Consider the following 16,897-nt stretch of genomic DNA (forward strand, 5'->3'; position numbering starts at 1 on the left):
ATATATGTATATATATATATATATATATATATATATATATATATGTGTGTGTGTTTACACACACACACGCACACACACACACACTCACACACGCACACACACACACACTCACACACACACAAACTGAGAACCTTGAAAAACTCTAAACTGAAGCTAGAAACCATATCCCAGAGACCGCAAGTAAAAACCACAGGAAACTTTATTGTATAAAATACCAATATTGAGCACTTTCGGCAAGTATAACCACGACTTCATCAGAACATAAAAAAATCAAAGCAATGCTCACATTTAATTACTTCCTCTCCCAGTCTCCCAGTCACATGATTAATCAAGACTAATCAAAGCCCCCAGTTACAGTTATTTACATTAAGTATGAGTCCACAAAATGAGTTTGTTAAAGAAGCATACAGTTAAAAAAAAGAAAAAAGACAAAGTTCACATAACCCAGAAAACATATTACACTTCATGTGAACTTTACGTGAACTCTTAAGTGTATGTTTCTCTATATGAGTCTTTTATTTCTATTAACAGAGGCTTGAGATACAGGGAAAATATCAGAGGTGAGCGAATATAGCCCTATCCTAGCTGTCACCCTCTCATAGTGTTGCATTTAATAGTTCAGTTCATTTTGTGGGAATACAAATGCTTCTAGCACCAAATACAAATATTCCAGTTAACCCTATCAAAAGCTTTTTCCACATCTATCCCCACCATTAGTAATGGATTCTTGTTATATTCTGCATTTGCCTTTAACATTAATGTTTTGTTTTTGAGTTGGCAAAGGTTTGTCTTCCCTTACTGGTCTAGGTTTATTATGTTTGGTAGTATTTTCACTAAACTATTCCCAATATTGGTCATAAATACTTCTAGTCATGATTCAAAGTTGCAGTAGGCCTATACGAAGCTGGATTTGTTCTCACTTTTGTTATTACAATTACTATGGCTTTGTACCATATTAGTGTCATTATTTTATGTTACAAGATGACACTAAATATCTTCCTCCATTTCTGTATTATCTGTGTTTTCTGTAATCTTCAGACTTCAGTTGGGATCATTGGATCATAGGAGCTGCTAAGTTTGCTAAGTTTATCAGTAATGCCCGAGTGTGGGATTGTGTCAAAAACATTTGCCCAGTTGAGGTGTGCTCTGTCCCCTCGTTAGTGGCCCTGGTCACATTTTTGAAAAAATCCACCAGATTTAACAGACAAGATCTGTCCTTGATGAAGCCAAATTTGGTTGTATCCAAGGTCTGGAGGTCACCTATGTGTTTATGAGATCTATAATGATATGTTCCATGGCCTTATAGATGAGGCTGGTCAGGCTTATGGGTCTATAGTTCCCCAAGTCTGTTGCTAGGCCACCTTTGTGGAGGGGAATAACTGTTGTTGTTCTCCATTCCACAGGAACAAAGCCTGTGGTTAGGCTATGATTGAAAAGGGTACTTAATAGTGGTGCTAGTTCATGTTTTAGCCTGTTTAGAAGACAGTCTGGGATGCCGTCTCGTGCATTAGAGGCTGTATTTTCTGTCTTGGACAAGGCTTTAATGACCTGGTGTTCAAATATGTAGGGGGGGGGAGTTTGGAGCAAGATTTGTGATAAGTTTGGTGGGGATAAGAAAGTTAAATTTTTGCCAAACCTATCCACTAGCAGGCTTGCTATCTCTGTGGGGACAGTGTGTGCGATACCATTAGTCACTAGTTCTGCACATGCTTGGTTCCTACCTTTTAGGCTACGTACATAGCTGTAAAAGGCCTTATTATCATTGGCTATGTTGCTAAGTTTTTCTCAAAGACACCCTTAGAGGATTTGACATGTTGTCTTATTTGCCTCTTGAGGTTGAGGAGGGTGCTTCTCCATCGTTGGGACCTCGCCTTTGTTTCCTTGGACAGCAACTTTTTGCATTTGTGTAAAGTTTGTTGATAGTGGATGACCTCCATGGCATTTTGTTTTTACTTGAGGCTCTGGATTTGATTCTCTCTGGAACAGCTGAGTCTATACACTATTGCAAGTGATTGTACAGTGCTTTAGTGTAAGCTTCGGTGTAGTTACCACTTCCAGCTGGGGGTGGGGCTTAAAATGCATTTATACCTTCCACAAGGAGAGTATTGTTTGCCTTGGTGAAGTGTTTTAGTCTGACTTCACCCTTTGTGAGTTCTGGTGTAAGTGCCAGCTCAAAGGTGACTGATTTGTGGTCAGTTTAACTAATGAGGATCCGACAGTTGTGGGAGTGCGTCTGTTTGTCATGTTAGTGTGACCAAATCTAATGTTTGTTCCTCTTGTCAGGGTATGAATAATTTGTTCCAGGGCATTTGAGTTAACAAAGTCAAGGAACTTTTGCACTAGTGAGTTAGGGCTAGTGCAGGTTTTCCAGTTAATAGTGGGATAATTAAAATCCCCATATCCAGAGTGTTTTTGAATATTTGGATTGACTACAGTTCGAGTAGGCTTCATGCATGTCATGACCTAAGGAGGGGGATCTATTAACTGGCTATGACTTGAATGGGGGTCTTACCCACAGTAACCTGAAATTGGAGTAACTCCATGGAATTGCCCAGTCTAACTAGACAGGAAGTGAATTTATCTCTAATACATATAGAAACACTGCCTCCTTTGGTTCTCACATGTTCATTTTGCTGTCTGAAGGTGTGGAAGGCATTGTAGACTTGCAAGGCCGGGGTGCTTTCTAAGTCCTTGAACCAGTTTCTGTGACTGCACAGACAACTACATTTTCCAGTGATAGAAGTACTTCCAGGATGTGCAGTTTTTGGTTTAAGCTTCTAGCGTTTAGCAGCATGACCCTTATTTTGTAATGATTGGCAAATTTCATGTCGGTAAGTTTGTTTTCGAGACCTTGCCTAAAACAAGGCACTATGGGGAGGCATGAACCTTTGCCAGCAGTTGAAAGTGTGGTAGTGCCAGTTGCAAACAGTGTGTGTGGCAAAGCAGCGAGGTTTGTCGACCATGGCTGTCCAGATAGACAGGAACTGGATCCCCTTTGAATGACAACTAAAAATAAACCAATTATTGAAATCAGTCATTTTTTGTTTATACTGTTGCATCATTCTTGATGAGGGCAATATGCTGCTCAAGGCTAGGGACACACACTCTGAGAGCTCAATCTTCTCTCTCTTCATATAGTCCAGTGAGGTACATCTCAGGTCCTTCACTCTAACATGAACTTTGACAGAGTCATAATGGTACTTGTTGCTGAGAGACTTGAGTGCATGCATGATCTGACTAATCCTGGCACTTGACAGGCAGCTGACTGTGACTTTCTCCTTGTCCAACCTGATGAGTGGGACATCTGTGTGTCTCACTATGGAGTCTGCAATGACAGGAAAATTTGTTTTTTGAGTGTTACGCCTTCCAGGCTTGGTAGGTAAGACTCTAGTGTTACTGTGTGTCATGGGTGCCGTGGGAACTGTGTTAGTTGCGGCAGTGTTGTGTTTTGGAGGTGTCTGGTGTTTCAGTAAGTTTTTCTGAGAAAACCTCCACATATGTTGATTTTTGTGTTTGATGTCTACTATGTGTATAAGTAGTGGTACTTTGTGCATGTGTAGTGGTGGGTGGGTTGACAACCTCTTCAGTGTTACTGTTTCAAGTGTGAGAGAGCTGGGATTCAAGATTCGTGGTGTAGATACATCTCTCGCACTTTGTACTAGAGTGAGTTATTAGTAGAGGGTTGTCAGTGTACATGAGGCAGTTGCTACACTGCCTTAGGAGAGCCAAGTCAACAAGGGTGGCAGGAGAAACGAGGGTGGTCCAGTTGTCCATAATGCTAGGTTGAAGATCTATTATCACAAAGGGGGGGGGGGCTTTTCAGGACTTATCAAGGAGGTGCTCAGTGGATGGATATTTCTGCTGGGGTGTTTTTTGCTGGTGGTTTAATAGGACACAGCTCACTAGGAGTATTTCTTTGACCAGAAAAGTGCTAAGGATGAGGACTACACTAATGTGCTACAACAATATCTAAGGGAAAAAGTGTTGAATTTATCTGTCTGGTTATGGCACACAGAAACTTGCTGAAACTCAGGGCTTAAATACCATAAGGTACAAACTTTAAAAAGGTTCAAAAGGACCAGTGAGGATGCTTAGACCAACCCTTCACCAGATAGGTTCCATTCAGTACACTTCTCTCACTAGAGTGCAGAAGAGCCCTTTCCAATCAAAGACGGCCTGGAAATTATGCTCAGAACAACAGCCACTACAAACAGACCCAGATGCAGCAAACCTGCATCTGGACTATGCTACAGCTACTAGCTACCTAGTTTCAACAGGAAACACTAGAGAATGTTTAACACAGCAGAAAAATAACAGTGAGCACTAAAAACATTTTAAACAGCAGAAAAGCAGCAAGGAGACTCTAAGGAATGCTTCAAACAGCAAACATGTCAGTTATTTTCACTGCTTTGTGGGAAAAGCAGAACAGATTGCTTTGCAACAGGGAAAGTACCAACAAATAGCTAACAAACGGTGAAACTAGCAACAAGAGCTTTGCAAACAGTGAAAACGGCAATAAAATATGATTTAACGGGCAGTGTCATGCAAACAATTACAGTACAACAGTGCAGTTTAGCACACAGTGTTTATATTATTGTGACCCCCCACCCCGTGGCTGATTGCATCTTCTATTTCCTCATTTGAAACTGGCCGTATGAGGGATCTTTCCTACTCTGGAAATATATGTGGAATTCAAAGTTTAATTAAATATTCCTTTATTTCTATGTTACCATTTCCTCACTCAGGATCATTACTGTATAATTGTTCATAATATTCATCCATTATTTCCAGAAGTCTGTCCTGGTTCTTCTGTAATTTGTTAGTCTCTCTCTTCCTTATTTTGATTATCATCCTCACTGCTTTTCTTTTAAACCTGTGGGTCAATGTTTTTGTATTTCTAGAGTTGATGTTGTAGTATGTATATTGAAGTGTTCTAGCTCTTCATTCATTCATATCATCTAAGTGTTTATGGACATATTTTTGTAATTCCTGTATTTTTTCTGTTCATTAGACTACTCTCCTCTTGTTTGATTTCCTTGTATACTTTTTACTTCTGTTATTGCCTCTATTTCTTTTATTTGTGTCTTAGTCTGTTCATTTCTTGTCTTACTATTATCCTTAACTCTCTTTTATATTCATTCCATTTATTCAGTTGTTTGGGTGTTCTGCTGTTCAAGTCCTGCTTGTCTAACACAAATACTTAACCCATTTTAAACAAGGCCCATTTCTCATGGAGTGCATCAGGAAAAAAAGTGTTTCCCGTAACATCTCCATCCTTCCCCTTATTCTCACTTTTGCCGGCACATGATTAGAGTTTTATTGAGTGAGTAGTACAGTTCACCAGCCAGTGGGCACGATCCTTTGTAATATAGCTACTGTCCATTCTCAACCAATTGTTATATTGTGCTGTATAGTGGGTGTACATGCCTATTTTTTATCATTTTATTTATGTCCCAAAACCCAACATTTGGTAAACATTGTTCATGGTATCTCCCTTCTCTCTGCAGTTTTATTTTTAAATCTTGTGTGTTCTGTTGCATTCCAGTTACCCATGATTATTGTTAATCCTTGTCTAAAAACTAGCATCTCCTCCATTTTTTGTTTTATGTCATGTTCTGCTAGCCAAGGAGTTAAATATATGGATACTATCATGATTTTTATTCCCTGCATCAAACATTTAATCACTATGTATCTTCTGTCTTTGTCCTCTGTTTCTTCTTCTTCTATTTTAATGCCTCCATTTCTTGATATAACTTGTCAATATCACCCTCACCCTTTCACCTCTTAAACATGATAAATATCCATCCCTGCAACTTAAGCTACTGAAATCTTCATGTTACTGCTGAGTTAGATGTGTCTCCTGCAGGAGAACACCCTGCACTTTTCTGTTAGTTACATAGGCCAAGATTTGTTTTTGTTTTGCCTTATCTACTAGGCCTTTTACATTCCATGTTACCATATCTATTTCCACCATATTTTATTTTAACTTTTCTTCATTGTTTCATATTTACTCCCCGTCTTTCTTCTTGCCTTTTTTCGTATATTTTTCAGTAACAATTGTGCTAATAATTTGCTGGTTTAACTTGGAGATTTCCTTCCGTTTCCTACTCCTTAACTTGTTAACTGTTAAATTAGCTATGTACCAGTCCCTGATTGTCCTCCTTCCTGGGCTGTCTCTCTGGCAAGACTTCCTTCCAGTTGTAAGCACAGTCACTGCTCTTTCCAGTAGTAAGGGGCTAATTTACAATTATTTCATATTTCAGCTTCATTAGCCCCCTCCTTTTCTAAATTCTTTCAGCCATGCTCATCTGCCTATCCTCCCCTATCCATGTGTATCTCTTTTATGAAATTTCTTGTTATCCCATTTAACCATTTCACTTCTAATCCCTCTCAGTCTTTTATCTTTTTTCATTGTCCATGTAAATTTATTCCAATCCTTTATAGTGTCCGCAACACCTGTTCCTTTTGTTGGCAAGTCTGAAACTCAATTAGAAGTGGTCTTGATATGTTTTTAACCACAGCTGCTAGCAGGTACACTCTGTTCCCTCCTTCTATTTGCAAATCATCTGCTGGCATGTCTTTTCTAATCATATTTCTCTGTATTGGATATACTCATTTACCCCTTCTTTTTCTGCTATGGTAATGAAGCATAAATTCTCTCTTCTAGTTCAGTTTATTCTTGACTAGTAGTTGTGCAGTTTCTCAGGCTACATTTTCTGAGTAGGTCTGATGAAACTTGCTGCAGACCTGAGATGTCATCTGCCCACTTTATGAATGCTTCTTTGATGCCTGCCAGGTTTTTATCATTATATCTCATGTATTCTAACAATATGTTACAGATTTTAAACACTTCCATGTATATTAAATTAACCATCTCCTCCAGTGATGGACTGATCATTACATCCATTTCACAACTCATCTGATTCTTATTCACGATATGCCTTATAAAGCCAAATAGAGACCTTCTGGGTCACAGTCAATGGTGCATATTTTTTAACTTTTCAACTTTTTAATGCTATATACTTTTTGGTGGGGTTTAGTTTTTTAACCATATATAAGCTGATATGATGTATAACATTTGTCATTATTTATGGTGTTACATGCACCATATGTATGCATCTTTTGTGGGCATTTCTGTAGTGGGTAGGTATAAAGTGGTGACTTCACTTTAGTATGCATTTTATCTAAATCTGTCATACAGGTAAGACATTATTTACTATTCAAACAATATATGTGGTCTGAACAGTAAGCTTATAATGTAGCTCTGAATAAGTCATATAACCAGATAGTTCACCTGCTTCACCAATGAAAAGGGACACTTTTGTATCTAGTGGGCTTACTTGGTTAACAAATGTCTTTTTAATTAGAGAAGAGCCGAATGAGGGCCACCAGTAATGTAGTGGCAATAAGAACAGAATCTACAAGAGCCTGTATGCTTGCAAGAGTTTGAAGCCTTAAAATGAATATTGTCTCTTTCTGATGAACCTTTAAAATGATTACTTCATCTTTTAATAAAATTGGACATGTTGCTGAACACCAGTTCCCTGAAAAGTATTTTTCACTTGTCAAAAAAAATGTTTTTCTTTTGTTGTTCACAGTATTGGCATCACAAATAAGCGTAAAATCATTAATAAAATGTGCCCCAGTTGTTGATGCCAGGTCTATATTATTTAAACAAAGATTTCTAACTTCGAATACCATATGGCCGACACCATATGGTTGAAGTTAATAAAACTTTGAATATGAAAAAAAAAAAAGGTCACCTAAGATGTTAAAACAGGGGGGCAAGCCCACCTGTACCCCCCACTTTTTAAATATATCAACTCTGAGATCGCACTACAGTGCAGTAAAGGGAAATCTTCCCTTTACCGCATTATAATGCGGTCTCGGAGTTGTCATATTTAAAGAGCGGGGGGTGTGGGGAGTGCAGGGGGCTTGTACCCCTGCCTACAACCCTTAGTTTAAGGTTTACTGTTTTCTTTTTTTTTTTTTTTACGAATTTGAAGTTTTCTAACTTTGACCATATGGCGTCAGCCATATGGTATTCGAAGTTAGAAATCTTCATTTAAATAATATAGACCCATTGATGCCGTGTTACTGAGGTGTGTAGAACCATTACCCCAAAATTATGGGATGATACTAGTAGATTTTTTTTTTTCTGACTCCCCCAAAATGTCTGTAACAAATTTCAAAACTCCAAAAACTTGGAACAGCCATCAAAGGAAGGATAAAAATACAATTGCTGTAGCGCTTTTGTTCTTTATTCATTAAGTAGAACTTCATCAGAAAAGGAATTTTATTCTTTTAAGCTGTTTTATATTTTATCAGTAACAAACTTATCAACTTACTGCCTATAGAAAGAGAATTCTCTACGTATTACAAGCTCTTCTGCAAATGTGGTTTGAGACCATGGGTTAATATATGTGTCCTTTGCTCATTAATGATGTTTCACATTTTTTGAGGTAGCCACTGGAAGTGTAAAAATAAATATTGAAAAGTAGGTTTCTGAAAAACACTTGTGTATAATTTTCTTTATATTAACTTCTATATCCAAAAACAGATCTAGTGTCTGAAAAGAAAAGAAAATCAGAGTTATAATTAATGAAAGTTAAAAAAATAAAAAAATCTGTTTATTTCCAGTCTATATTGTAAATAAACTTGCATGTGATTGATTTAAAATGCAGTAAACGTTTATTAAAATTAATTATGTAAAAATAACCTATCCCATATTGATAAAACTAAGTTAGCCATCCCCAGTAATCACCTCCTACTACTGCTGACAATAATCTTGGTCAAATACAAAAATGGATTTACTAAGAATGCGCTCTAATAACAAAAATTTAACTTTGTCACTACTGGTAGCATTAATATGCACTGAGTACCTGTGAACCATTTTGAATTCCTTTGATTTGTGGAATCATAGAGTAAAAGGCTGAAACTGCCATGCTGTTGAAAAAGGAATTGCCTTTAAAACCAACAGTTCTAAACTTATTTAAAAGCATGCCAAGACCCCTATTATAAGAAGCAGTAGGCTGCAAACTTTATGCATCTTACCATCGAGGAAAAAAATCCAGAGGCGTAGACTGCAGCGCTGGTTATTTTAGTGTTTCAGGGGAGGGCTAAGGGGAGGGAAGAGAGGATTGGTCATCCTCACACTTCCTTATGTAAAAGTTAAGTAGGGGCCATAGTGTCATAATTAAATTTCATTAAGTCATCCATATGCTACTGACAACCAAGGGTTGGGACCAGCCAGAAGTAAATCAGCATCCTGTGACAGCAGTTTTGAATAAAGCAAGACAGTTATTGATAAGTACATAAAAATATAGCTTTCTGTTGAGGCAAAACCTCACATATCCCAAACAGGGGGACTGTATGTCCTGACAAACCTAATCAGTTCTGATATCAGTGTGTCTTGTCAGCAGTCCTTCCCAAGCTCAGTGCTTGTGGAAATTACTTCTGAAGCTATTCTGCCATAAGAGACTTGTGCACATAAGTGGACAAATCACTCATGTTCACTTATGTCCACACATCTATCAGAAAATTCTTCCCTCTGGACTTGTTAATGTAGAAAAGTAGCTCTTCTAGATCTAGACATGTCATTATACCTTTATTCTCCTTCCTGATTAGGCCTAGAATTGAATACAGTACTCCCTTTGGTAGGTATAAATTAAAGAATGAATTCCAATTTAAAAGGCACCAGTGATTTGTAATTAAGAAAATCTGGTGTTAAATCCCTAAACTAACTTGACTGATTCACTTATCTATCCTTATACTCTTTCGCTTATTATCTGCCCCTTGGGGACCTCTGTCTCACTATGCAAACCATAACGACCAAGTCCTATTTGACCTATTTTCCTGTGCAGCACCCACACAACCTACAAGTAAACAAAAGTAACTGGAGAAGGTAAGTTCCTTATTAAATGCATTCCTAGCCTGTGGAATGAATTACCACACATTCCATCTAGGTTTGTTAGGCCTGGCCCTCCCAGAAAATAGAGGCAACCACACCCAAGTTCATAAACAAGCTGAAGGCTTTTTATAGCTAAACAGCTTATGGCCCATGTGACTGCACAGTATTGTTCCTTTGTACCTTTGGAAGTGCTGCCTTTCAGTAAATCACTTCCATGGATTTGTATGCAGGATTCGCCATTCATCACATTAGCAGTTCTTCAGTCATGCTAGTTCTATTCATTATTCATCTGCAGATCAAATGTTATATTAGTTTGATACAAAAAGATATTTCTTATTATTAAAATAGTCATGTTTGCAGTATGAAAGAACGTTTTTATTGTGGTGGACTGGGCACTTTTCAATGTCACTAGCAGGATCACTAACTCTAGGAAACAAGCACCCCCTAACTGTTATTTAAATGGGTTTGCACTTGAGTGGGACACTGCAGCAGGTAGGTGGATGGGGATACTTGATGTTCATTTATTTTTACTTCAAGGACTGAAAAAGGTCATCATTGAGGCATGCATTAGGGATGGTTAGAGTTTTTTGTTTTTCATTTTTTTTTTTCATCTGGACCTAACTTTGTGTTCATACAGTGAAATGCCATGGTGGCAGTATGCAAGGGGCTGTTTGTGGAGGGCAGTCCCTCACTTCCACAGGATGTGTTTCCTGCAGGCAGCCCTGCCCCAGCCCCTTCCCATGTGGCATGAGTGGTGGTCTGTTTGATCTCCAGTAAGGAGATTGCACTGCCATGTAAGGTTCTGAGTGCACACAAACCTTTCTGAGGCTAATGGGTTGGACCATTCACTCCTCATCCTCCTTACCTGGCTCCTCCAATCCCAGGCCATAAATTGAACACCAGTCATCTGGATAACCGTTAGAGGGTGCATCCCTCTGCTTCACAGAGACAGGCCAACATTTTCTATGAATTATGTATTTAATCAGTTTATCTTATTGTCTCACCACCTTATGGTGTTTAAACTTTATGTTACTAAAACATGCTCCATAATATGTTTTTGTGTTCTAATTTTTTAATGCTGCATGCCTTTTTGTGGAGTTTCATTTTTAACCCAATATAAGCTGATATAATTTACAACTTTTTCATACATTATTTGTGGTGTTACATATACCACACGTGTGTGCATTGTTTTGTGCCGACATGTTTTTGTGGGCATTTCTGTGGCAGTGTGCCATCTGTTTACTTTGTATTTTTGTCAACTTATGCATTTTCCTGTTATTCTTTCCTAGCTACTGTTTCACAAGCTTTAATGCTTAATAGTGTCTTTTGTACTTCTTAAACATTTATTTTCTGTTTTGTGTTACCATGACAGAATTGCATAACTCACTTTCATCTATGTTTGCTGTGGCACCTGTTAAAAAACCTCTCTATTTCCTGCACTGTTTTCATAAACAGTACTGATTAACAGTTAGCACCATTCTAATTACTACTGACATAATGAGGCTGTGTGCATTAGGTGATACGTTTACTTCTACACTGTTTTATTGTGGAGTCATAATGATTTCATGAAGGCCAGTTGTGTGCTTCCTCATCACCTTCTAGCTGATTGTGTCAGCAACTGACTCATCAAAGTCACTTCTCTTTTTTGAGATGCAGTGACATCAGATTTGATTATATCATGGGGTAGGGACATGAAGACTACCAGAGGGGAAAAAAATGTGACAGTCTGATTTACAGTGTTGTGAATCTCAAAGTTGATCTTTGCAAGAACCTCCTGTATTAATTTATTTGATCACTTTTATTCCTTCATTATTGTTTATTCTTCTAGGTAAAAGTGGTATATAAAGGCTAGTATTCATGAAAAACCCACATTATATAGCTCAAGGCTGTAACACACTATTATTGTCATGGATAATTAAAAAAATATACTACCCCCTTGGAGTCATGGGCATAGTGGAAGACCTCTTGTGCCATGTTTGCTCTAGTGGTCTGCAGCAAGCACTCCAGAGCTGAATTATAAATCTACATCATTATGCTTGTCTTTTGCATATGGCTATGTCGCCATGGCAGTGTACACCTCATACAGTACAACACTGACTCATTGGTGAACTAGGACAAATCAGAGAAGTAGAATGTTTGTGGGGGGAGTGTTTATTAAGGAACACCCAATGGTATGGCAGATTTCTGCAGCCACTATAAAGTTGTATAAAATCTAAAATAATCATGGTTATCCTTGTAGGAGGTGGACCACTGCTCTGCTAGGGCCCAAAGCATTATGTTGTCCAGTATAAGGTTATGGTATTCAGCCTGCCCCAGTACTCCTGGGTGCCTCTGTGTTTGAAGTGGACACACAGTGACTGTAGTGTAGCAGAACGTAAGGCCAGTTTGCATGTTGCTGTACTGTAGTGCCCTATATTGAGAGTAAAATTTAAACGTATTACACATTATTACTTGAAGGAAAGAGGATAGTGCTACAATTTTAATAACTCAGTAGGCCCACAGCACAATGTTATAATATCACCCAATAAGGTATAAATGACTTGTACCTTATTTAGTGATTCCATAAAATGTTCATGAATCCCACTCATAGGGGATCTTATTGAGAGACTCCTCAGACTGCCTTGATTTATGCCATGCAGTTTTTAAACTCTGGCAAAATGTGTTAGTTGCTTGTAAAGCAACCTAAATTTGTAAGTATATTTGTACATGAAAAAATGAAAAATAAGTTTTATACAATGAAATGGAGCCAAACAGCAGGACTTCTATGCATTCAGGTTAGTACTTAAATTCCCGTACTTCTCCTTCATGGGGATTTGGATTGTGACATTTATGAATATATGAAGGTTGAGTTACCGCAAATGGCGAAATTATTTGGAATTCCCAAAGTATATAAAGATGCCATGAATCCACCTTTTAGACCAGTGGTATCAGCACAGAAATACATGATTGAACAGATTTCAGGGTATCTAGATTATATTTTGAACCCAATAGTTCATTCCTCAGAGTTTTATCTTCGAGACTTGTGGCATTTATTGGAATTAAGGAACATCAGGCATGTTTTGCAAATTGGCATTTTGCATCTTTGGGTGTTGTGTCTCTTTACACGCATGTAGATCAACAAGATGGAATAGAAACCATAAGGGAATATTTGTCATTGTTCTCAAATTTATTTACTATTTATTATTTATTTATTTACATTTGTTTACTGGGAAATTTCATCTGGACACAGGTCCTTTTTCAGTGGAGGCCCGGGGAGAAAAGCTCCACAGAACAATAAATCAGCAGCAGAGTACATGAAGAACAATTGAATATACTGGTTCCCTATTAGAAGACCGAAGGTCGAACTCAAAAGCCTGAAATGGCAAAATATCGAAGCGGCTTTTAAACAAATTCTTTCCCTGGGAGAGAATTTGCTTGGCCGCTTCGTTACTTTGCTGTTTTCGGCACTGTAGTGCAGTCTCGGAGTTGATATATTTAAGTAGGGAGGTGTGGGGAGGCAAAGCCCCCCCACTTAATGTAATATTTAAAGTGTTTTATTTATTTATTTATTTTTTGTTGGAACAGCAATTTTTTTCCCTAGGAAAAAATCGCTGTTCTGACAGATCGAAATTGTAAGCTTTCGCTTACATAGGGTTGATTAATCACCGTTCGCTTTTTCAAGTGTTCGGTGATCTAATATAGACCCGAATATATATACAATAGCAAATAATACATACTGCAGCAAACATTAGCTATACACATAATATGAAACATAATAATGAACAGATATACCAATATCTATCTAGAGGCTAGGAATAAAGGTAGGATGTGTATACAGATAGCACTAAGCTCAAACGGATACTGTTCTAAACTCGTATACCTAAATCGGGTTCCTATTACCAGATCGAAAGACCGTAATCGCGAATACGAGAAGAGCGACACGTATTGCCTGAAAGACGGAAATGCCAAACGTCCAAAATAGTGAAAATTTAAATGTTGAAGTGTAATGGTTGGCCCATCTGCAGTATAGCTCCGTAAGGTAAGTGTGCGATAGGACTTTAGGGTTAGGATGTGGGTTAAGGTAAGTGAATAGATAGGTAATGTATGTAAGATTTAGTGTAGTGTTAGAAGTAGGGTTTTATTTAACTCTATGTATGTGTGTTCTTTTTCTTTTTTGGGTGTATGTCGGTAGGGGAAGTGTGCGGTAGTTATGGACCTTAGGGTTAGGGAGGGATTAAGGATAGTGCATAGATAGTTGTGTATGTGGGGTTTAGTGTAGGGTTGGAAGTAGGGTTTTGTTAAATGTATGTATGTGTATTATTTATTTTTTTGGGTGTATGTCTGTAGGGGACGTGTGTGGTTGTTACGGACCTTAGGGTTAGGGAGGGGTTAAGGATAGTGCATAGTTAGTTGTGTAAGTGGGGTTTAGTGTAGGTTTAGAAGTAGAGTTTTAGTGCTTTACTTTAGGTTAGAAGTAGGGTTTAGTTAGTGTATGTATGTATGTGGTTTATTTATTTTGTTTGGGTAGGTAGTATGTAGCGGGTGGTGGAGTTGGCCGACTATGACAGTTCATTATTTTATTTTTCGTTGTTAATGCGTTCGGGATTTTCACGGTTCGCGTTATAGGTGTTGACGTTTAGGTATTCGCGTAAAGGGTTTTTCTATTTGGTAATATAGACCCCCCTACATCTTATATACAAATATTGTACTAAACTCAAACAGATATAAAGCAGATGCTCCACATGAAGGTGGAACAAGCTAGAAGGGCTAATGGGATGGAAGGGGAAGACAGAGGAGTAAGAGATGAGACTGAGTGAGTAGTATACGTGGTAGTGAGAGGAAGCTACGTGTAAGTCAGTTGGATATGTATTTGGAGTTGAGATGAAGTGAGGTAGTTAAGCATGTTATAACAGGTCTGAGAGATTGAGTGAGGAGGGAAGTGGAGGGTAAAGGGTGAGCCAGAGCATACAGAGGAAGGAATGCAATGATCAGATGGTGTGAGGCAGGGTGGCTAGGGGAGAGGAAGGGAAGGGAAGGTAAAAGGAGGGTTACTAGTCGGGATTGGTGCATGGGCATAACCAGAGACATTTTAAGTGAGTTTTTAGTGCAGTATTGAAGTGATTGCAAGAAGGTAGTGTGCTTATGGGAGGTGGGGGTTGTTCCATAATCTGGATATGACGCAAGAGACTAATGCTTCTCGTGCTGAGTTTTGAATGTGAACACTATAAAAAACATATGCTTGTTATTATCTCGGGTACTGGAGAACAATTTTTTCTGTTTTGATGGAAACCTTTATAAACAGAAAAATGCTGTTGTGATGGGTGCCAAAGTTGCACCAGCCTTTGCAAATTTGTGGAAGCAAGAGAAGTTAAAACAACATCTGCTATTCAATAAAGTGTTTTTATCGAAGATACATTGATGATTTGATTTTCATATAGAATGGAACAAGAGGATGAATTTAATTTGCTTCTCAATGACTTGAGCATGAGTACAAGTTTTTTGAAATTCACTAAAGGTGGTTTCAGCAAGTCAATTATCTTGAGATGCTGACTTTTGTACAAAAGAAGGGATGCATTCAAAGCCAGATTTACTGTAAAGGTAGTTTTGTCAACCAATATTTAGATAAACACAGTTTGCACCCTCAGCACATGAAAAAAAGCACTGCAAAGGGTCAGTACATCAGACTTAGTAAATTGACTAGTGGTGATGAATGTTTCAACAGTGAACTTGTTACTCTAAGGGGTTACTTTCTTGAACAAGGTTACACCAGTGATTTGTTAAATATAATTGAACAAGTGTTATTCCAAATGGATAGGGCAAGACCTATCCTAAATAAAGTTGAGCTTCAGTTGTCATCACATCCTTCACTCTTGCCTATAGTCCAGAATAACAACAAGAGGAGTTTCAGGAATGCCTTTCTGCTTCCTAGATCTACGGATATGAACATTATAAAAAACATCTTGGCAGTTAATTGGAAATGTATTCTAGGCAACAGAGACGTAACTCAGATTCTAGGTTTGAAGCCATTGTTTACTTACAAAAAGAGATACAATATAAAAAACATTTTAGAAAAGTCTACACGGACAGGCAATACAATAGTAGGGGGGAAGGACAGGCACATTGACCATGTAAACAGTGTCACTATATGCAGTAGCAAACAGTTCAGATATTACATTGAATGCTCATAACATGGTTTTTACTGCTAAGAAAAGGTTTGACTGCACTTTCATTGCAGGAGTTTATTTGGCCTTATGTGACTCATGTTCAAGTTTTTATATAGGTAAAACACTGAGATGTTTAAAGCATGGGATCTATGAGCATAATTTAGCCATCAGAAAATGCGATGCAAACATTGCATTGGCTAAACACGCTTTGATATGTGAAAGATTTAGGAAGTATACAGTCTTACCAACCAAGGAAAACTATCGGTAAACTACTGTACAAATCCTCTATATCCCAAGCATGGAATAAACCTCCAACACACATATGCTCCATTACCCACTCCATACACTTTAAAAAAAGAACTCAGACTTCACTTACTTAACACCAAAACTTGTTTATGTCATGACCCTACCTAACTCTCGTACCCTTATCTTTTCCAGTTTCTTTCCCTCATGCCTTAGCATCTTAATCTACCTCCTGCCACCCCTTCCACCTTTTACAGTGCATTCTCATCTCTCTCATCTGACAATTATACTTCACATCAAACTTTGATAAACTGCTCAGACAGTATTATTTCACTGAAGATATATCACAAAAAAAATATTGTTTATACGTTTGCTGATATGATTTACTTTACTTATTTTGTTCTTTTTCTACACAGTGTGTTTATATGTATTTGTACTGTGTACATAGTGAATTTCTATGTAAATGCATTGCAAACTACACTTTTATGTATTATTAACTGAATTCTTATGTAATGCAAACTGAATATCTATGTATTCTACGCAATTTGTAACTGGAGCTTTTCTCCTCGGGTCACCACTGAAAATGGGTCTCTGGCCCAGC

At 37.9% G+C, this 16,897-nt stretch overlaps 1 protein-coding gene across 2 annotated transcripts in view; it reads left to right on the forward strand.

Moving 5' to 3' along the window:
* The window catches only part of HECW2 (HECT, C2 and WW domain containing E3 ubiquitin protein ligase 2), a 2,117,141-nt gene that overhangs the window by 1,613,520 nt on the left and 486,724 nt on the right, over positions 1 to 16,897 (forward strand). The window lies entirely within an intron of this gene.

This window comes from Protopterus annectens, chromosome 2.part0 (assembly GCF_019279795.1).
Source record: "Protopterus annectens isolate FY-2018-M chromosome 2.part0, PAN1.0, whole genome shotgun sequence".
Lineage (NCBI taxonomy): Eukaryota > Metazoa > Chordata > Ceratodontiformes > Protopteridae > Protopterus > Protopterus annectens.